This window comes from Salmo salar, chromosome ssa05 (assembly GCF_905237065.1).
Source record: "Salmo salar chromosome ssa05, Ssal_v3.1, whole genome shotgun sequence".
Lineage (NCBI taxonomy): Eukaryota > Metazoa > Chordata > Actinopteri > Salmoniformes > Salmonidae > Salmo > Salmo salar.
In genome coordinates, this window is record NC_059446.1 from 59,110,829 (window position 1) to 59,133,471 (window position 22,643).

General features: G+C 42.1%; 1 protein-coding gene across 2 annotated transcripts in view; it reads right to left on the reverse strand.

Moving 5' to 3' along the window:
- Positions 1-16,769, reverse strand: part of LOC106605310 (platelet endothelial aggregation receptor 1) — a 45,666-nt gene extending 28,897 nt beyond the window's left edge. For both annotated transcript variants that reach the window (XM_045718434.1, XM_014200789.2), the window contains exon 1: positions 16,539-16,769. The gene's annotated coding sequence lies outside the window, so the exon portion shown is untranslated. The remainder of the gene's footprint in view (positions 1-16,538) is intronic.
- Between the last annotated feature and the right edge of the window lie 5,874 nt (positions 16,770-22,643).

The following is a 22,643-nucleotide window of genomic DNA, read 5'->3' on the forward strand; positions in this document are numbered from 1 at the left end:
GTATACTCCTCAATGCCATTGGATGAATCCCGGGAACATATTCCAGCCTGTGCTAGAAAAACAGTCCTGTAGCGTAGCATCCGCGTCATCTGACCACTTCCGTATTGAGCGAGTCACTGGTACTTCCTGCTTAAGTTTTTGATTGTAAGCAGGAATCAGGAGGATAGAATTATGGTCAGATTTGCCAAATAGAGGGTGGGGGAGAGCTTCGTATGCATCTCTGTGTGTGGAGTAAAGGTGGTCTAGAGTTTTTTTTCCTCTGGTTGCACATGTGACATGCTGGTAAAAATTTGGTAAAGCTAATTTAAGTTTGCCTGCATTTAATTCCCCGGCCACTAGGAGCGCCGCTTCTGGATGAGCATTTTCTTGTTTGCTTATGGCCTTATAGAGTTGGTTGAGTGCGGTCTTAGTGCCAGCATCGGTCTGTGGTGGTAAATAGACGGCTACGAATAATATAGATGAGAACTCTCTTGGTAGATAGTATGGTCTACAGCTTATCATGAGGTACTCTATCTCAGGCGAGCAATACCTCAAGACTTCTTAATATTAGACATCGCGCACCAGCTGTTATTGACAAAAAGACACACACCCCCACCCCTCGTCTTACCAGACGTAGCTTCTTCTCTGTTCTACCAGTGAAAATCCCGCCAGCTCTATATTATCCGTGACGTCGTTCAGCTACTACTCGGTGAAACACAAGATATTACAGTTTTTAATGTCCTGTTGGTAGGATAATCGTAATCGTAGGTCATCAATTTTATTTTCCAATGATTGCATGTTAGCAAGTAGAACGGATGGCAGTGGGAGTTTACTCGCTCGCTTACGGATTCTCAGAAGGCAGCCCGGCCTGCGCCCTCTTTTCCTCCGTCTTTTCTTCACGCAAATGACGGGGATTTGGGCCTGTCCGCCCCGGGAAAGCAGTATATCCTTCTCATCGGACTCGTTAAAGGAAAAAGCTTCTTCCAGTTTGTGGTGAGTAATCGCTGTTCTGATGTCCCTATAAAACGTCAGCCATCCTCTTCGGAGTCATCTTATAGATCAGGTTGGTATGAATGCCTGGCCAATTGACACGTGTTGTACTGACACTCTGGGAACATATTCTCTCTTGTTGTGTTGGGCGTTTGGCCAAGTTGAGGCCTCTCTCTCCAAGTTGAGTCCATCCCTGCGGCATTGCTCCACAGTGAGGGCTTGTGTGTTCTCGTCTGCAACCAGCTAGCCACACAGTGTAAACTACCTCTAGGGCCGGCACACTCCAGACCATAACCACAGGCAGAGTGACTGTGGTTTCGTCGGTCAGAGAAAGTGTAGGGGTCCTCACAAACACAAACACTCCGGAGTGCTCTAGCCAGAATAAAAACACATGCATATGTACATGTTCAGTACACCCCAAAACACTCACCTCAGATTAAAAAGTACTGTTCAGGGTATTAATAGTATTTTCTATGCAAGCTTAACTATATGAAATGGTGGAAAACCTAAAATGGCGGCCCTGGCTGAGGTTTTGGAGGGACATGACCATACAGAGCAGTAATTATATGCGTCGTAATGTACTGGGGATCATAACGTGTGCAGAGACACTTGGGCTTCTTGTAAATAAAAATAGCCTTTCCACAAACCATAACCAGAAAACACAGGCTTGAAGAACACGGTAGAAAGACCACACCGTTGGCATTATCGTGCGACCATCGCTTAGAAGGCTCCAGTAACAGTTCAGGATTCTGAACATGTAATTACCATAGAATCAAGTGGTATTATTTTAGAGACCATATATAATTACCATAGAATCAAGTGGTATTATTCTAGAGACCACATGCGTGTACAGTGAGCTTTCATAGTGAATGAACCTCCATGCTGGAGACAAGCTGTTTAGTATAGTTTAGTTGGTATAAAAGAACAATCCACTAATGGTATAACCCCATTCATAACTGAATCCTCAGCTGTAGATTAATATTTACCATAATTATTCTGAAGAAATACTGTAACATCCTGACATACAGGTCTTGAATAACGAATCAATTAATTACTACATCATTTGAGATTTTCACAATTACACAATTTGTGTTATGACTTCTAGACATCCTGATAATCATGACCAGTGAAACATTCGCAGGAGTGTTGATTTTACCGGTGTTGCAGCATGAATCATCATCAGTAGCTTGCTTGTTCAGAACTACCCCTTCCTTTGCTCTTCCTGCCATACCCTGTAGTAATATCCCTTGTCCTACTACAATATGGTGGTGACATTACAACAGGAAGTAACCTATAGTCTGAAGGTCTCTGTGAGTCACCCTGTGGTGCCCTGGACCCCACAATCCTATTGTTATACTACCCCTTGAATCACTTCACACATGATGCCATAATCATGATGCTCATCCAAGTCATTGGATGAAAGTTAGAAAAAGGCCTTGGCGCCTGACAGTGAAGAGATATGAGGGGGTATAAAGTCAGATATCAGTCATACCTCTACACATCACCCTCCTCATGATGTCGGACTACACATGCACTACCGTTCAAAAGTTTGGGTTCACTTAGAAATGTCCTTGTTTTTGAAAGAAAAGCACATTTTATGTCCATTAAAATAACATAAAATTGAGTGTAGACATTGTTCATGTGGTAAATGACTATTGTAGCTGTTTTCTTTATGGAATATCTACATAGGCGTACAGAGGCCCATTATCAGCAACCATCACTCCTGTGTCCCAATGGCACGTTGTGTTAGTTAATCCAAGTTTATCATTTTAAAAGGCTAATTGATCATCAGAAAACCCTTTTGCAGTTATGTTTGCACAGCTGAAAACTGTTGTTCTGATTAAAGAAACAATAAAAATACCCGCAAAACACCAGTCTCAACGTCAATAGTGAAGAGGCGACTCCGGAGTGCTGGCCTTATAGGCAGTGTTCCTCTGTCCAGTGTCTGTGTTCTTTTGCCCATCTTAATCTTTTGTTTTTATTGGCCAGTCTGAGATATGGCTTTTTCTTTGCAACTCTGCCTAGAAGGCCAGCATCCCGGATTTGCCTCTTCACTGTTGACATTGAGACTGTTGTTTTGCGGGTACTATTTAATGAAGCTGCCAGTTGAGGACTTGTGAGGGGTCTGTTTCTCAAACTAAAAACTCTAATGTACTTGTCCTCTTGCTCAGTTGTGCACCTGGGCCTCCCACTCCTCTTTCTATTCTGGTTAGAGCCAGTTTGCGCTGTTCTGTGAAGGGAGTAGTACACAGCGTTGTACGAGATCTTCAGTTTCTTGTCAATTTCTCGCATGGAATAGCCTTCATTTCTCAGAACAAGAATAGACTGATGAGTTTCAGAAGAAAGTGCTTTGTTTCTGACCATTTTGAGCCTGTAATCGAACCCACAAATGCTGATGCTCCAGATACACAACTAGTCTAAAGGTCAGTTTTATTTATGCTAACATAATTGAAAAAGGGTTTTCTAATTGTCACGTGTGCTCCCCCTCCGGCCTCTAGGTCACCAGGCTGCTCGTTATGGCGCACATCTGTCACCATCGTTACACGCACCTGCATGTCATCACTCACCTGGACTCACTTCCTTGATTACCTGCCCTATATATGTCACTGCCTTTGGTTCCTTCCCCAGGTGTCATTGTTTCTGTTTCCTGTCTGTGCGTTGTTCGTGTTTCTTGTTTTGTATTATGTTTCATTTATTAAAACACTCACTCCCTAAACTTGCTTCCCGACTCTCAGCGCACATCGTTACACTAATGATCAATTAGCCTTTTAAAATGATAAACTTGGATTAGCTAACACAACGTGCCATTGGAACACAGGAGTGATGGTTGCTGATAATGGTCCTCTGTACGCCTATGTAGATATTCCATAAAGAAAACAGCTACTATAGTCATTTACAACATGAACAATGTCTACACTGTATTTCTGATCAATTTATGTCAAAAATTGCTTTTTTTTCAAAAACAAGGACATTTCTAAGTGACCCCAAACTTTTGAACGGTAGTGTATAAATGTATGTAATTCCATAAACAAAAGTGGACTTCATCATAAAGAATGCGGATGGTACTTTATAAACACAAGTGATTGTCGTATACACAAGGCCGGACTTCAAGCATAGACAAAGAGCTTAACATACTTACACAAACACACTGGATGGACAGCCAGTGACAACAATAATATAGCTACTATGACCACCGCCAATTTGAGCTTGACACTGCAGATTGCAGTCTTTCATTATTATTCGAAAATATCCTCTACCACTCTGTGTCCCACATCATATCTATTTTTCCAACATTTACACCATAACGTCAATTTAATTTCCTCAATCATTATTTGAATCTCCATGCTCTTTTTCTTCATGTTGTCTCTTTAACTCAACTTCTCTCTTGTTTTGGGACCAGAGCATTGTGGGAACCTCTTGAGTGAAGTATTCTAGATGATGTGTATCGTCCTCGGCTGATCTTCTCATGACACTGCCAGACATAACACTCAGCTTTTCATCCATGTTTGTTTTCTTCTGGGTTCTTCCAACATACACAACAAGGCCAATAGGTCACAAGCCTTTGAAATCTTAAGTGGACCATCAGAAAACAAAAACCACCCGACAAAGCACTTGTGTCTAAGTTCATCAACTAGCCACAAGTTCAACCTTTATGTCAAAAGATAACAAGACCAAAAGAGAGTAATAATGTTATCTTGACCTGCTTCTATGGTCCTCAATGATGTTTGGTTTTTCTATAGGCACTTCAGTTTTGTTACGAAATCAATCCTCCTTATGATCACCCAAGTTGTCAAATGCTGGGTGTAGCTGGTGCATGGAAGTCAGGCGCAGGAGAGCAGAGAAGAGTGGACAAAGCACTTTACTGAGGCAATTATTTGAACAGAACGCAACCGCGTCACAAAAACAAATGCCCAAAGAACAAGTGAGGCAGCACCAAGTACAAAGTACCGGCTGCCACAAAGCACGGGTGTAAAACAAAACCCGTCGCAAACCAGCTGGAAGCGTGCCAACCTGACAATAAACAATACCCCACACAGACATGGAGGGAACAGAGGGCTAAATACACATAGTAATTATGAGGAGATGTAAACCAGGTGTGTGGGAAAACAAGACAAAACAAATGGAAAATGTAAGGTGGATCGGCGATGGCTAGAAGACCGGTGACGTTGACCACCGAACACCGCCCGAACAAGGAGAGGAACCGACTTTGGCGGAAGTCGTGACACAAGTCTAGAAAAGTCATGCCTGTTTTATGACCACACCGTAGTCTGAAACTGTGCACATCTGGATTTACTACACTGGCGGTGGCAAATTCAAAAACACTCTCTGCATCTCCTACTTCCTAAATTTTGCGGTCTGTCAATCAATACTCAATTAATCATTGGCCGTAGAGCAGCACTGGTACAGTATTCCAATAATGTTTTGTTCTGTATTTTCTCACTAAGGGAAACAGCCAAGCATTATGTACTCTAACAAAAGGAAATGCTGAACTGATGTGGACAGCAAAAAATTGCCTGGTCATTAAAAAACCTTCCATCAAACATCCACATAAACACAGATGTGCACACACAGAGAACAACAGTGACTTCATGGAGGGCCTCACATGCCCTCCCCCACAACAAGTGTGTGCACGCACACTTTCGATCTCTAGCCACTATCCCCTTTCCCTTGGTTGAATCCCATGCAGATTTCATACTACTAGTCCCAGATCTTAGCTGCAGTCCCCTCTCCAGTGGCAGGGTGTGGTAGCAACCCACCTCTGCCTTGGCTAACACTAAAGCAAAAGGAACCATGGTCTCAACAGGACACACAGCGACCCTGATAGGTACAGTAACACAGATTAGGATGTTACACTATACCTTAGTTTAAGTATTTCTACAATACAGGCATGGTAATTCCTAATATACAGTGAGGGAAAAAAGTATTTGATCCCCTGCTGATTTTGTACGTTTGCCCACTGACAAAGAAATGTTCAGTCTATAATTTTAATGGTAGGTTTATTTGAACAGTGAGAGACAGAATAACAACAAAAAAATCCAGAAAAACGCATGACAAAAATGTTACATTTATTTTCATTTTAATGAGGGAAATAAGTAATTCACCCCTCTGCAAAACATAACTTAGTACTTGGTGGCAAAACCCTTGTTGGCAATCACAGAGGTCAGACGTTTCTTGTAGTTGGCCACCAGGTTTGCACACATCTCAGGAGGGCTTTTGTCCCACTCCTCTTTGCAGATCTTCTCCAAGTCATTAAGGTTTCGAACCTCCACAGATTTTGTATGGGATTAAGGTCTGGAGACTGGCTAGGCCACTCCAGGACCTTAATGTGCTTCTTCTTGAGCCACTCCTTTGTTGCCTTGGCCGTGTGTTTTGGGTCATTGTCATGCTGGAATACCCATCCACGACCCAAATTCAATGCCCTGGCTGAGGGAAGGAGGTTCTCACCCAAAATGTGATGGTACATGGCCCCGTCCATCGTCCCTTTGATGCGGTGAAGTTGTCCTGTCTCCTTAGCAGAAAAACACCCCCAAAGCATAATGTTTCCACCTCCATGTTTGACGGTGCGGATGGTGTTCTTGGGGTCATAGGCAGCATTCCTCCTCCTCCAAACACGGCGAGTTGAGTTGATGCCAAAGAGCTCCATTTTGGTCTCCTCTGACCACAACACTTTCACCCAGTTGTCCTCTGAATCATTCAGATGTTCATTGGCAAACTTCAGACGGGCATGTATATGTGCTTTCTTGAGCAGGGGGACCTTGCGGGTGCTGCAGGATTTCAGTCCTTCACGGCGTAGTGTGTTACTAATTGTTTTCTTGGTGACTATGGTCCCACCTGCCTTGAGATCATTGACAAGATCCTCCTGTGTAGTTCTGGGCTGATTCCTCACCGTTCTTATGATCATTGCAACTCCACGAGGTGAGATCTTGCATGGAGCCCCAGGCCGAGGGAGATTAACAGTTCTTTTGTGTTTCTTCCATTTGCGAATAATCGCACCAACTGTTGTCACCTTCTCACCAAGCTGCTTGGCGATGGTCTTGTAGCCCATTCCAGCCTTGTGTAGGTCTACAATCTTGTCCCTGAAATCCTTGGAGAGCTCTTTGGTCTTGGCCATGGTGGAGAGTTTGGAATCTGATTGATTGATTGCTTCTGTGGACAGGTGTCTTTTATACAGGTAACAAGCTGAGATTAGGAGCACTCCCTTTAAGACACCTGGGAGCCAGAAATCTTTCTGATTGAGAGGGGGTCAAATACTTATTTCCCTCATTAAAATGCAAATCTATTTATAACATTTTTGACATGCGTTTTTCTGGATTTTTTTGTTGTTCTGTCTCTCACTGTTCAAATAAACCTACCATTAAAATTATGGACTGATAATTTCTTTGTCAGTGGGCAAATGTACAAAATCAGCAGGGGATCAAATACTTTTTTCCCTCACTGTATAGGTTTCCGTGCAATGCAGATCTTTAGAAAAACTAAAGACACCCCAAGGAATAAACAAAGATTTTCCACATTTAGTGTAACATACACTGATCCTTCAGAATCCTATGGCTGAGTATCTGATTCAGTGTCCTCTTCAAAAACACAGGGTTCAAGCACCACACATTTCATGCCATGGGCATTAGCTTTAAAGGCCTAATGAAGACATTTATATCAATATTAAATCATTTCTTGGTAACAATTAAGTAACTTACTGTAATAGATTTCCATTCAAATGGGCAAAATTGCATTTAAGCAAAAAACTATCTCTCAAGCAAAACATTTGCTAGGACTGTCTGGGAATGCTCTGAGTGGGAAGGGGAAAACTGAAAACTAGCTGTTATTGGCAGAGCGGTTTGGAAGCTCTTTGTTATTCGTCTATTAACCAATTTACCCCATGTCGCCATGGAAAGCCGAAACTCCCTCCTATGCAAACCTGCTAATTAGAAGGTCCTGTGTATATTGTATGTTCAACCAGAAACTATCAGGAAATAACACTGATCACATTTGTTCATACTTTTACATTGTTAGTTTCATCAGCTCTTGTACAACACGATACAAAACAGAAGTTTGACCGCACTGGGCCTTCCCATTTTTTTAACTTCACAGTTCCATGAAACTGAGAGCAATTTACGATAACAGACTACGACCACGCAGCATCTGCTTTCGAATAAGACAACACTTCTAATGTAGCTGGCTGGCAAGTTTACTAGCAGTCAGTGAGATAGGCACGAGCTGGAACCCATTTGGGTAGCTGTTGGTATATCTTTTCTCTGTTGTTGTTGTTGTTCATCTTCTTTAAATTTACAGGATGAGTTCTGGGCATCATTTCCTGTTTGGGGAGTAATAATGGTGTTCCATCTGGGCTTTTATTTACCTCATGTACCCCCATAAATGTAAAAACCCTGCAGGGTATGTGGTTAGGTCATTATGCATAATGCATGAAGAGACATAGACCTAAACACGTGCAGGCAGATGTGCATCTACAGACTCGTCCCTCTGTCTGCATTATGGCTGAATGACTGCACATCAGAAAGGTACTGTGACATGCTAGCAAAAATAACTCAATGGGACAGTAACCAGGGGAAGAACTAAGAGTGGGATGCATATCATAAGGTACTTGTCTCTTTCTTTCTCTATCTCTACTACCTCTCTGTTTTTCCAGGAAGTTCAGTCTGGGCCAGTAAATTCCTCTCATTTAAACCCAATTGATTTACTGGCCTGCCTCTGGCCTTCGGTGCGCTGCCTTTTTTTGGAGGGCGAGGAGGAAATCTGCTCCTTATTAATGTGATCCTTTTATCGCATCTTTTTCTTCACAGAACCAAAATATATCCCTCGTTCTGAGTTTTTGGAAGTTAAAGACCAAACTAATTTTTTTATTTTGTCACTTTAGAACTTGAGCCACGTGTACTACCCTGAAGGTGAACCCTTAGAAATGTTCCTATCCTTTGTCTTTGTGACTATGCTTTTCACAGTGGTGGTGCTGTAACCTATTTTGAGACCTATAGGTGGCAGCGTTACTTTTTTCACTTCGGCTCCAAAACATAAAAGTGATAAATTCAGCAAAGAGTAAGAGGAAAATACAGCCATGTGGTTGTTATGCATGCAAAATGTAATGGTAAAACAAATGTTTTGTGTCACACCTGCAGGTCTGCTCGACAGAACAGGAAGGCAGGGGGCAACCTGGAGACAAGGGCCAGATGCACACCACCGCCACCACACAGGACTGTCCTGGGCAAATAACGCGGGGGGCAGGTGAGGAAGGAGAGAGGCCAGGAGCATCCCTTCCTCTTTGGCTATGATCTTCGCCAATCAAGGAAACGGCAAACAAATGTAACACTTTATTTTTCTGTGTGCAAAGTGGGAACTAATCAGTAGAGATCTGAACTTACGTAAAAAAATAAGTTGAAGTGGAAATGCGGCATGGTCTAATGGTAGCCTAACAACTAATAACTATAAATGGCTATAGCTGTGAGTAGGTACCAAGTAATTCCTTGTAGTTAACACACTGTAAAAGTAAGTGTTACTGCTTCTTCCTTTCCTTCAGCACTACTCCAAAAGCATCCTTTAAATGGGGTCATCTTGATCATATAGGTCATTCTACCATTTAAAAAAAGATGGCTCAATATTGACTCTACTAACTCATGTGCTCGCTCACCTCTTATAAAACACAGGGGCCAAGGTGTCTCTTGACGCAAATAGTTTGTTTGTTCTGTTTATCTGCCATGGTGCAAAAAGAAAACTAAGTTAAAACATCCCAGTCTCCCAAACCCCCACAAGTCCACATTCTCCTAGCTCTTCCCCTCGCTCATCGCTGTGGAGCGCAGGGAGACAGAACTAGGACAAACAATAGGAAGCGGATAGGAAACATCTTGCCTGTAAACCCAGGTCTGCATCCCAACCTTCCCTTCCTCTGACAAGTAAACACAACCGAGGAGGGATTCAGGCTGGTAAAAGAAAAACTATCCTCTACCAACACCATCATACCAATACTGGCATTGCTGTACCCAGAGTTTCCAAGAGCAAATCCATTGGGATGCTAACATAAACTGTTGTTTTGAATAATGGTGATGTTGACTAGGGATACTCTCTCATTCTGCATTTCTCTGTGACTAACTCTCCCTTTTATTACCTGACCTGAATAATGGAAATGTTTGTGAGGGGAGGGGATCTCATAAAATGCATGATGGAGAGCCATGGACTCACTGCTCCACACAGCTGGTGGACGACTGGGTTGGCTGTAGGTCGGGAACTGGGAAAAACATCAAGTGGGGCTCTACCAATACATGTCAATGGGGTGCCAAGCATGACATAACAGTTATTTATTTTAGCATTCAGAATTCACATTAAATTATAAATATGAATTCTTATCCAACAGTTGAGAAAATAAATGGCTCTTGCTTCATTTACATAAATGACCTCACACCAGCTGCTGAAAGAAACGAAGAGTGGAAAAAAACAACCATTTTCTCAAGACGGCCTGAGAAAGCAATGAGACGTTAAAGGGAATACATTTCCTCCCTCTACAGCTCAGGTTTCTGTTTGTTACAGCCTTCCTCTATAGACACCGCATGAAACGAGAGGCACCAGAACAGGCCCCCAAATCTTAATTACAAATGTCTCCACCACCCCTCCACAATACCACCCTCCCTACCCAACATCACCCACCCAACCAACCAACAACACAAGCAGCTCCAAAGACACTCACCACAGTACAAGTACTCTGTGGTCACTCCATTAGCCCTTTCCAGTCCCCTCCCCCTCGATCCTCTATCCAAACCAACTGTTCTTTATGAAAGTTTATTTGAGCCAGAGCCTATAGTAACTGTCCATGTTCCACAGCAAAACCGGTCCAAAACCACGTCTTGCATGGCTGCAGTCGTATCTGCTCCAAATTATCTGCACGGCTGCAGAGCATATGGGGTTGAGAGACTTATACAAGCATGTCTTAGGAATATTACATCTCTGTCACCTTCTTTTGAACGTGCCATTGCTTTTTGCTGTTTTCCATTACGATGATTTATCTGCACAAAAGACTGAAAAGACAAGATTGACCAATCATCAAATCAAGTCAAGTACTAATTGTAATATTGACAATCACTTTGGCTGTGAAAGAAATCCTTGGGAGGTTTATGAATCAACTAGGAGTTTGCTGTGTAGATTTGACAACATTAAATCTGCCAGATTACAATGTCAAAAAACCTCGTAAGAACCTCCCAGGCCCTCTGTACAGTACAACCATTAATCCACCTTCTATATAAACAATGTTTTGAGTCCAAAAAGTGACATGTTTGGATAAAAAAACAAGCAAGGATCCACAACTACAATCTCAACTCAATAACAACACACAAATGGTGTGTGGCCTGGTATAAACCTTTCATGAAAAGCCATAGCTTTCAAAAGAAAACACATAGAGACCCAGTGTACTATGTGGAGTTACAATAAACCTTTATAAACAGAGGGTTTCTGCCATTTGGAAGATCAAATTAACGTGAAGTAAATATACTGTAACAACCTCATCTCTACTCGTCCTATTTCTACCTCGGCTCTGGTGTGTCTGGCCAGTGTCATCCCAAACCAAAACATATCCGATGGCTCACCAGACCTCCATACTTCACCTCTTGGATGGAGAAACAGATGGTCATAGAAGGCCAGTAAGAGGAGAGCAATGGATAAACTCCAGCTGTTTGATTGAAGAGAGGAATCAGTAGTTAGACCACAGACAGAAAAGAGATCACCAAATCTTCATACAGTAATCACTGATGGCAGTAACAGTCTGTAGACAAACAGACACGTATCCAAGAGGTGTACTGTAGATATGCAGAGCAGTATGTATGGACATCAGACAGAAAAATCCACACGGAATCTCGATTTATCCACCGGGCACACGCTGGTTGAATTAATGATGTTTCCACGTCATTTCAATGAAATGATATTGAACCAACGTGGAATAGATGTTGAATTGACGTCTGTGCCCAGTGGGTATCTACTTTTGTAAAGAGGTCAGCATACTACAGACGAATATCAATGTGTTTTCCTGAGGATTTTGGTGAGCAGTCTTGAAGAGCACAGTAGATGGGAGTTTAGGTGCTGTCAGGTCCAGGTGGCAGCGGCTTACAGTGTAAATCACATATCCTATCTTTCCTTTCCAGGTGTTGAGATTTAAAGTGTTTCTATGTGCAACAGTGCCAGGTTCTCCCAAGAGCCTCCATTCACAAGATCTCTTTGGGTACTACACTGGAGGATTTTAGGCCAGTTCGCAGTCCTAAGGTAAAGCTGGGTGACAAACAAAGACATATAGCTTACCTTTATAGCAATAAGAAATAGCCATACAAAGAGTACAGTTTAAGTCGGAAGTTTACATACACCCTAGCCAAATACATTTAAACGCAGTTTTTCACAATTCCTGACATTTAATCCAAGTAAAAATTCCCTGTCTTAGGTCAGTTAGTGTCACGTCCTGACTAGTAAGGAGTCAGTTGTCATTGTAGTATGGTCAGGGCGTGTTTGTTTTGTGTGTTTTGGGTTTTTTTGGTTCTAGGGGATTTTGGTTCTAGTTTTCTATTTCTATGTTTCTTTTTCCATGTTTTTGCCGAGTATGGTTTCCAATCAGAGGCAGGTGTTTTTCATTGTCTCTGATTGGAAGCCATACTTAGGCAGCCTGTTTTTTCCTTTGGGTTTGTTGGTGGTTGTTTTCTGTATAGCCGTGTGCCTTGCAGAACTGTTGATTGTCGGTTTATTGTTTAAGTGTTCTCTTTTATTAATAATAAAAGAAGATGGTCACTATACCCGCTGCGTTTTGGTCACCTTTCATCGACGCATGTGACAGTTAGGATCACCACTTAATTTAAGAATGTGAAAAGTCAGAATAATAGTACAGAGAATGATTTATTTCAGCTTTTATTTCTTTCATCACATTCCCAGTTGGTCAGAAATGTACATACACTCAATTAGTATTTGGTAGCATTGCCTTTAACTTGTTTAACTTGGGTCAAATGTTTTGGCTAGCCTTCCACAAGCTTGCCTCAATAAGTTGGATGAATATTGGCCCATTCCTCCTGACAGAGCTGGTGTAACTGAGTCAGGTTTATAAGCCTCCTTGCTCGCACACGATTTTTCAGTTCTGCCCACAAATTTTCTATAGGATGAGGTCATGTCTTTTTGATGGCCACTCCAATACCTTGACTTTGTTGTCCTTAAGCCATTTTACCACAACTTTGCTTGCAAATTTGCTTGGGGTCATTGTCCATTTGGAAGAGCCATTTGCAATCAAACTTTAACTTCCTGACTGATGTCTTTAGATGTTGCTTCAATATATGCACATAATTTTCCTACCTCATGATGGTGTACTATTTTGTGAAGTGCACCAGTCCCTCTTGCAGCAAAGCACCCCCACAACATGATGCTGCCACCCCCGTGCTTCACGGTTGGGATGGTGTTCTTCAGCTTGCAAGCCTCCCCTTTTTCCTCCAAACATAACGATGGCCAAACAGCGATATTTTTATTTCATCAGACCAGAGGACATTTCTCCAAAAAGTATGTTCTTTGTCCCAATGTGCTGTTGCAAACCGTAGTCTGGTTTTTTTTATGGCTGTTTTGGAGCAGTGTCTTCTTCCTTGCTGAGCAGCCTTTCAGGTTATGTCAAAATAGGACTCGTTTTACTGTGGATATAGATACTTTTGTACCTGTTTCCTCCAGCCTCTTCACAAGGTCCTTTGCTGTTGTTCTGGGATTTTCGCACCAAAGTACATTCATCTCTAAGAGACAGAACACGTCTCCTTCCTGAGCGGTATGACGGCTGCATGGTCCCATGGTGTTTATACTTGTGTACTATTGTTTGTACAGATGAACGTGGTACCTTCAGGCATTTGGAAATTGCTCCCAAGGATGAACCAGACTTGTGGAGGTCTAAGGTCTTGGCTGATTTCTTTTGATTTTCCTGTGATGTCAAGCAAAGAGGCACTGCGTTTGAAGGTAGGCCTTGAAATACATCCACAGGTATGCCTCCAATTGACTCAAATGATGTCAATTAGCCTATCAGAAGCTTCTAAAGCCATGACATCATTTTCTGGAATTTTCCAAGCTGTTTAAAGGCACAGTCAACTTAGTGTATGTAAACTTCTGACCCACTGGAATTGAAATACAGTAAATTGTAAATTAAGTAATCTGTCTGTAAACAATTGTTGTTAACATTACTTGTGTCATGCACAAAGTAGATGTCCTAACCAACTTGCCAAAACTATAGTTTGCTAACAAGAAATATGTGGAGTGGTTGAAAACGAGTTTTAACGACTCCAACCTAAGTGTATTTAAACTTACGGCTTCAACTGTATATGTGTCATCCAAAGAGGAAATGCGCTCAACATAGATACAGGGGCGGAAATCCCGGGGGGGACGGGGGGGACACGACCCCCCCATCCTGGGAAAAATATGATTTGTCCCCCCCAATATATCACTGAAACATAACTATGTCATTTAAATAATATGAATAATACGCAATGAAAGCAATTGTGCTGATTATAGACACTTAATAGCACGTTTTTAAGTTTCAAAAGATTGCGACCCCCCCACCCTTTTCCTCACAATGGTTTGATCCACTGGCAAGATAACAGAGGGGTCGTAGCCACTGTCTGAAAGGCACTCAATGAACGTAGCGCGCAAATATTAACTATTAAGCTAGCTAGTACCTATTTCATTTATGTGGCCTCGTCAAAGATGGAATCTTTGCTATCATCAATTTATTCCGAGATCAAGTTAGTGCTTCAAAGTCCCTGTGATAAGGTTAGCGATAAACCGAAGTCCAAACTGAACAGAACTACACTCTCTTCTACCATTGTCTTAAATATATTTAATGGTCTCGTTGCAAAAGCTAAATTGTCGCAAGGGAACATTTATATATTTTATTTAACCCGGGTAGCAAAGATTATAGCAAACACCACTGAAACTGAATTGGTGCTCGCTAGCTTTGCAAATTCAGCTATTGTTGGAAGCCAGCCAATATGAAACAAACTATTAAAATTACAAAAGGTTGCAGCATATGTTGTGTAAATGGTGAACTCATACAGCTGTCAACTCTTGTCATTTTAATCCGTTTCACATTTGCTAGCTACCTTTTGGATCGAAGCCCAAATAGAATGATAAAAGATAAGATGATAGAAGCCCATCTCCTACTGTAAATAACCTACACACTGTGTGTGTGTGTAGCCAGCCAGCCAGGTAGAAAAATGGCTGAAAAATAAAAGACGGACATCAGAGTATTTTTCAGTACACCAAAACGCAAAGTAAGAACCCTAGTAGCCTAATATCTCAAAGACTAGTTGATAAAATGTTCATAAGAAAGAAATGAAATTCTAATGGAAATGTTTCACAATGATGTCATTAGGCAGAGCAGGCAACAGATGGCACACAGACAGCAGAGTTGGGGACAGATATGCAGGGACAGACTGGCAGAGACGGAGTCTCAGGTAAGTTTGTTGAGTCTTTGTTTGGCAACATTATGAAAGGTTCTCAATTTTTTGGACTTGTAAAATAGGAACATAATTGGAAAATGCCATGGATACCCCCACTCTCAACTTAAACTGGTGACTGAACTAAGATTTGTTAAAGGCAATGGTATTGCGGTTGTGAGTAGTTGTGTAGTTTTGGGTACCGGTAGTTAGGAGTACGGCAAACACCTTATTTCTTTGGTTCCTCAATATACATTTACCATATTACAATGTAGGCTATGTGTTACAGCACTACTTTTGGTGTCCCCCTCAGGAATTGCTCTTGAGAAAATTTCATGTAATTGTCCCCCCCAAAGTTGATATCAGACTTTCGCCCCTGCATAGATATGAAAACCACTGGGTGAGCCAGATCCACCAAAGGACTCCCTATGTTTGTCCTATTTGGTATGTTTCCAACTTGACAGACTACACATGGAAGTGTTGAAAGTTGACTCAATCACTCAGACCATGTCACAATGTGTCGCACACTGCGAGAAGTGACAACCACCTCATCTCCACATTTTGTTACCATTAGTCATGACTCTTGCCTTGCCACAACATAGGCCTCAAGGTCAATTAAGATCTTGGAATACCCCAGAGGTGCTTAATAAAATGAAAGTGGCACCGTCTTTGAAACAACTTGAACCCTAAACCAATCAACTGCAAGCCTGATCAAACAATACACATTAAGATGGCACTCTATGATAGTCAGATATGTTTTGCATATCAAGACTATAGGCTAATCCTTTTAACAAAATATAAATTGACCCGGTTTAGTTATGATGATTGAGGATATGGCTATGCCCGAGCAAACATTAATGACAAGAAATACTCACAAAATACAAGCGTTCAGTATTCACGTGTTATTTTCTATCTACTAATATACATGGTAATAAGCAGGCATGTCAGGATGTATTACTGTATGTGCTGTACTTCAGAGAAAAGAGCAAGACAACAGTATGGGAGAGAATTTAAAAAATCATACAGATCTAAATATGACCGTTACAGTTTGAATAATCTGCAAGTACTCAGGCATAATCATAATCTTGGTTTTACAATAGAGACTTTATCGTTTGTTTTCTAAACGCATATGTTTTCTGTACTCACTTGGGTGAAAAGCATTTGTTGTTAATCCACTGTATTTGCGATCTCGAAGTAGGCTACCTCAAGATATTATAACACATTTCCAGCGGTGGAAAATGAGTTCCAGATGAAGTCAGTGAAGAAAGAGCAGTAGTATAACTTCACAACTTCAGTGCGTTGGTTTCAGCCGCATCCATCGGGGGAGGGTCTGTAGTCGCAGACTGTGGATTGAGAGGAGGAGAGGCAAGTAGCGAACTGAAAAACTGTGACAGGAAAGAAGAACGAGAGAAGAGAGAGAGAGAGAGAGAGAGAGAGATACAAGTATAAAATAGTAAACATTTGATTGCAATTAGACTTTTCACAATAAACAAAAACGAAATTGGCAAATTGATTTATTATCTTGTTGAAGGCCTAAAGTATATGGTTGATACATTTTCAGTGGGATTGAACTAATACAGTAGGTGATCACGTCAAAGTGCACATTAGAGTTTTATTCAACTCTTTGTCATACATGATCGCTCTTCATTACAGTAGCCTAGTTTAAGATCTGAAGAAGTGGATGAGGAGATATGATCAATAATTTGTGGTTCAGATTGTAAGTAAGGACCAATCGCAATGAATACTTGATGGGAAACAAAATAACTCATTGCATGCTAGGTAGACAGAACATCAGTTTGCTACGACTGGCTCATATGGAGGACAGATCTAGTGCATCAGTGACATCATGTAGACGCAGTGTTTGATGAAGGCATCTTTAAATAATTTTTCACCACTGCACAGACCAATACTTCAACATAGTAGGCCTCGTGTTGTAAAGGTTTAGTCATGTAAATGTACTCCTGTTGAAAAATTATAATATGCATACTGCACATTATACATTTTTTCCTCTTCTTTCTTTCCCCTTGGGGTTTTCCCCTCCTCAGTAGGTCACTGAGTTTCAGGACAGGGATGTTAAACATGACCAGACAGTGGACACAGGTTTTATTGACATTGGGTATTTCTGGCTCACTATATATGTTGCGACTGCTGTGCTAGCCATGTGTCTGGGTGGTTTATAGGGACTGTAAGGCAGCAAGAGAAGAGTTTCCTGGTAAACAGTAGGCTGGTGATGATAACTAGGGACTTCAGGATGTGTGTTTTTCCTACCGCCGAGTGTTCACACAGATAAACAGCACTGCATGGTGGGTTAATGGTGCACACATCCTTGTCATGAGGAAACCAAGAGCCCACGGAAAAAATAAAATGGTTTCCTGTAGGCTGGAGTGCCCAACCAGGGTCCTATGAGGCAAAGCCTGAGTGGACTCCTGTAGGATGGAACTAATCATGTCCACCTGCCAGCTGTGCACTAATTGAGCCTGGGGATGCAGTTAGAATGGAACTGTAGCCTATGTCTCTACACAAACTCAAAAGCTAAATTAAAATCAATTGAGCTCATGTCCTGCAGAAAATCATGGAATAAGACAAATGACAAATTATGTAAAGATGTGCTTGACCATGGCCCATCTGTTGATTTTCAGATTGCTCTCTCTCTCTCTCTCTCTCTCTCTCTCTCTCTCTCTCTCTCTCTCTCTCTCTCTCTCTCTCTCTCTCTCTCTCTCTCTCTCTCTCTCTCTCTCTCTCTCTCTCTCTCTCTCTCTCTCTCTTATATATATATATATATATATATATATATATATATATAGCTCAAAAAAATAAAGGGAACACTTAAACAACACAATGTAACTCCAAGTCAATCACACTTCTGTGAAATCAAACTGTCCACTTAGGAAGCAACACTGATTGACAATACATTTCACATGCTGTTGTGCAAATGGAATAGACAACAGGTGGAAATTATAGGCAATTAGCAAGACACCCCCAATAAAGAAGTGGTTCTGGAGGTGGTAACCACAGACCACTTCTCAGTTCCTATGCTTCCTGGCTGATGTTTTGGTCACTTTTGAATGCTGGCGGTGCTTTCACTCTAGTGGTAGCATGAGACGGAGTCTACAACCCACACAAGTGGCTCAGGTAGTGCAGCTCATCCAGGATGGCACATCAATGCGAGCTGTGGCAAGAAGGTTTGCTGTGTCTGTCAGCGTAGTGTCCGGAGCATGGAGGCGCTACCAGGAGACAGGCCAGTACATCAGGAGACGTGGAGGAGGCCGTAGGAGGGCAACAACCCAGCAGCAGGACCGCTACCTCCGCCTTTGTGCAAGGAGGAGCAGGAGAAGCACTGCCAGAGCCCTGCAAAATGACCTCCAGCAGGCCACAAATGTGCATGTGTCTGCTCAAACGGTCAGAAACAGACTCCATGAGGGTGGTATGAGGGCCCGACGTCCACAGGTGGGGGTTGTGCTTACAGCCCAACACCATGCAGGACGTTTGGCATTTGCCAGAGAACACCAAGATTGGCAAATTCGCCACTGGCGCCCTGTGCTCTTCACAGATGAAAGCAGGTTCACACTGAGCACATGTGACAGACGTGACAGTCTGGAGACGCCGTGGAGAACGTTCTGCTGCCTGCAACATCCTCCAGCATGACCGGTTTGGCGGTGGGTCAGTCATGGTGTGGGGTGGCATTTCTTTGGGGGGCCGCACAGCCCTCCATGTGCTCGCCAGAGGTAGCCTGACTGCCATTAGGTACCGAGATGAGATCCTCAGACCCCTTGTGAGACCATATGCTGGTGTGGTTGGCCCTGGGTTCCTCCTAATGCAAGACAATGCTAGACCTCATGTGGCTGGAGTGTGTCAGCAGTTCCTGCAAGAGGAAGGCATTGATGGTATGGACTGACCCGCCCGTTCCCCAGACCTGAATCCAATTGAGCACATCTGGGACATCATGTCTCGCTCCATCCACCAACACCACGTTGCACCACAGACTGTCCAGGAGTTGGCGGATGCTTTAGTCCAGGTCTGGGAGGTGATCCCTCAGGAGACCATCCGCCACCTCATCAGGAGCATGCCCAGGCGTTGTAGGGAGGTCATACAGGCACGTGGAGGCCACACACACCACTGAGCCTCATTTTGACTTGTTTTAAGGACATTACATCAAAGTTGGATCAGCCTGTAGTGTGGTTTTCCACTTTAATTTTGAGTGTGACTCCAAATCCAGACCCCCATGGGCTGATAAATTGGAATTCCATTGATTCTTTTTGTGTGATTTTGTTGTCAGCACATTCAACTATGTAAAGAAAAAAGTATTTAATAAGATTATTTCTTTCATTCAGATCTAGGATGTGTTATTTTAGTGTTCCCTTTATTTTTTTGAGCAGTGTATATATATATATATCTCATATGACCTCTGATGGATTATGAAAGACTTACTCATGTGGCAAGCTGCTGCTTTAAAATATTGTGATAAAATATGATATTAATTATGAATCATTGACATTTTCAAAGCGTGATAAGTAAAACAATTACAATGTCTTGATAGCTTCCCATTGGTTCCATAATTCTATGAAACGTGCAACATTTTTACAACAGGATGGGTATAAGTTGGAAAGGTTGGGAAAACAGCTGTTGAGGAAAACGTTATCACAATGCAATTTTCTCTGGGGTCCCAACATGGGGTTTCTCCATTGGGGCCCTAGGAGGCAGTTTGCAAGAACAAGAGGGCAGGTAGTCCCACTGTCAACTGTGACAGGCTAATCAAGAGTCCACTGTTGGAAGGATATAGGGCACATTCGTTTCAAATGACTGTAGTTTCAACACAGGAGGTTTGTGGCATCTTGATTGGGGAGGATGGCCTTGTGGTAAGGACTGGAGCGGAATGGGTGGAATGGTATCAAATACGTCAAACACATGGTTTCCATGTGTTTGATACCATTACATTCGCTCCGTTCCAGACATTATTATGAGTCGTCCTCCCCTCAGCAGCCTTCTGTGAGTTTCACATATGTATTGGGTAAGGGTTGGTATTGGAATGGCAATGGCAATGAAACACACTCTCTGTTCAGTTTTGCTCACAAGTACAACATTTACCAATTAAATAATGATTATTTGCAAGTTCAAAACCCCTTCTAATCAACTAAAACTGGAAACAAGTTCAGAACGTTGCCGATTCTGCACGTTGAGGGTGTAATCATTAGTCCAAACCAGTGGAGGCTGCTGAGGGGAGGATGGCTCATAATAATGTCTGGAACGAAGTAAATGGAATGGCATCAAACACCTGGAAACCATGTGTTTGATGTATTTGATACCATTCCACCTATTCCACTCCAGCCATTACCACGAGACCGTCCTCCCCAATTAAGGTGCCACCAACCTCCTGTGGTCCAAACGAGAGTTACTATTGGACAAATTCCGCTAGGTCCCTCCCCGTTTCGTTCTGTTTGCTGCCGTTTAAGAAACGTAAAGAATACACCCCAGTGTTCAGTCACTTCAACTAAAGGGGAGATACACAGTGTTTGTGATGCTCGTCATTTGGTGCAACGCAGACAGGGTGGCGTGAGTGGTGAAACAGAAGTCGTTGTCTGTTCTTTTGCGTTTCGATGTTGAATCTTTGCCCGACAAAGTGATGTTAGGATATATAAGTTATCCCATATGAGCTTTTTGTGCCTTACGTTGTTACACGTGTCAAGTTTATGAGCAGGTGGCAGCAGTGTGTAGGAGGGAGGTTCCTAGGTGTGAGAAGTGTGCATAAGGGCATGAGACAAAGGAATGTGTAGCATTGGGGAAAGTAGGGATATGTGCAGTGGTGGAAAAAATACCAAATTGTCATACTTGAGTACAAGTAAAGATACGTTTTAATAGAAACTTACTCAAGTAAAAGTGAAAGTCACCACGTAAAATACTACTTGAGTAAAAGTCTAAAGGTATTTTGGTTTTAAATATACTTAAGTATCAAAAGTAAATGTAATTGCTAAAATATACATAAGTATCAAAATGTAAATAAAAATGTAAAATTCCTTATATTAAGCAAACCAGGCGGCACCATTTTCTTGTTATCTTAATGTACGGATAGCCAGTGGCACACTCCACCACTGACATCATTTACAGACGAAGCATGTGTGTTTAGTGAGTCCGCCAGATCATAGGTAGTAGGGTGACCCGGGATGTTCTCTTGCTAAGTGTGTGAATTGGACCATTTTCCAGTCCTGCTAAGCATTCAAAAAGTAACGAGTACTTTTGGGTGTCAGGGAAAATGTATGGAGTAAAAAGTACATTATTTTCTTTAGGAATGTAGTGAAGTAAAAGTTGTCAAAAAAAGCAACGTAAAGTACAGATACCCTGAAAAACTTCAGTAGTCCATTCATGTACTTTCCACCACAGGATATTTGTTATTTGTTGGGGTGCCCATGGGACTGTGGATCAGAAATGTCCAGTGCGAAAGAGGCAGGTTGAGGTTTTCAGGGCTAGAGTAGCGCAGAAGTTATCATATGCTGAGGCAGTGAAGAAAGAGAGGAAGATGGGTCAAGGGGGAGGGACTTTGAGAGGAGTGGTGTGAGTACTGTATTAGATCTGTACCAGTACAGAGGGATAGGCCAACAAGTGATATACAGTACCAGTCAATAGTTTGGATACACCTACTCATTCAAGGGGTTTTCTTTATTTTTACTATTTTCTACATTGTAGAATAATATTGAAGACATCAAAACTATGAAATAACACATATGGAATCATGTAGTTACCAAGAAAGTGTTAAACAAATCCAAATATATTTGAGATTCCTCAAAATAGCCACCCTTTGCCTTGATGACAGCTTTTCATACTCTTGGCATTCTCTCAACCAGCTTCATGAGGTAGTCACCTGGAATGCCTTTCAATTAACTGGTGTGCCTTGTTAAAAGTGAATTTGTGGAATTTCTTTCCTCCTTTAATGCGTTTGAGCCAATCAGTTGTGTTGTGACAAGGTAGGGGTGGTATACAGTAGATAGCCCTATTTGGTAAAAGACCAAGTCCATATTATGGCAAGAACAGCTCAAATAAGCAAAGTGAAACAACAGCCCATCATTACTTTAAGACATGAGGGTCAGTCAATACAGAAAATGTCAAGAACTTTGAACGTTTCTTCAAGTGCAGTCGCAAAAACTATGAAGAAACTGTGAAGAAACTGGTTCACATGAGGACCGCCAGAGGGAAGGAAGACCCAGAGTTACCTCTGCTGCAGAGGACAAGTTCATTAGCATTCCCAGCCTCAGAAATCGG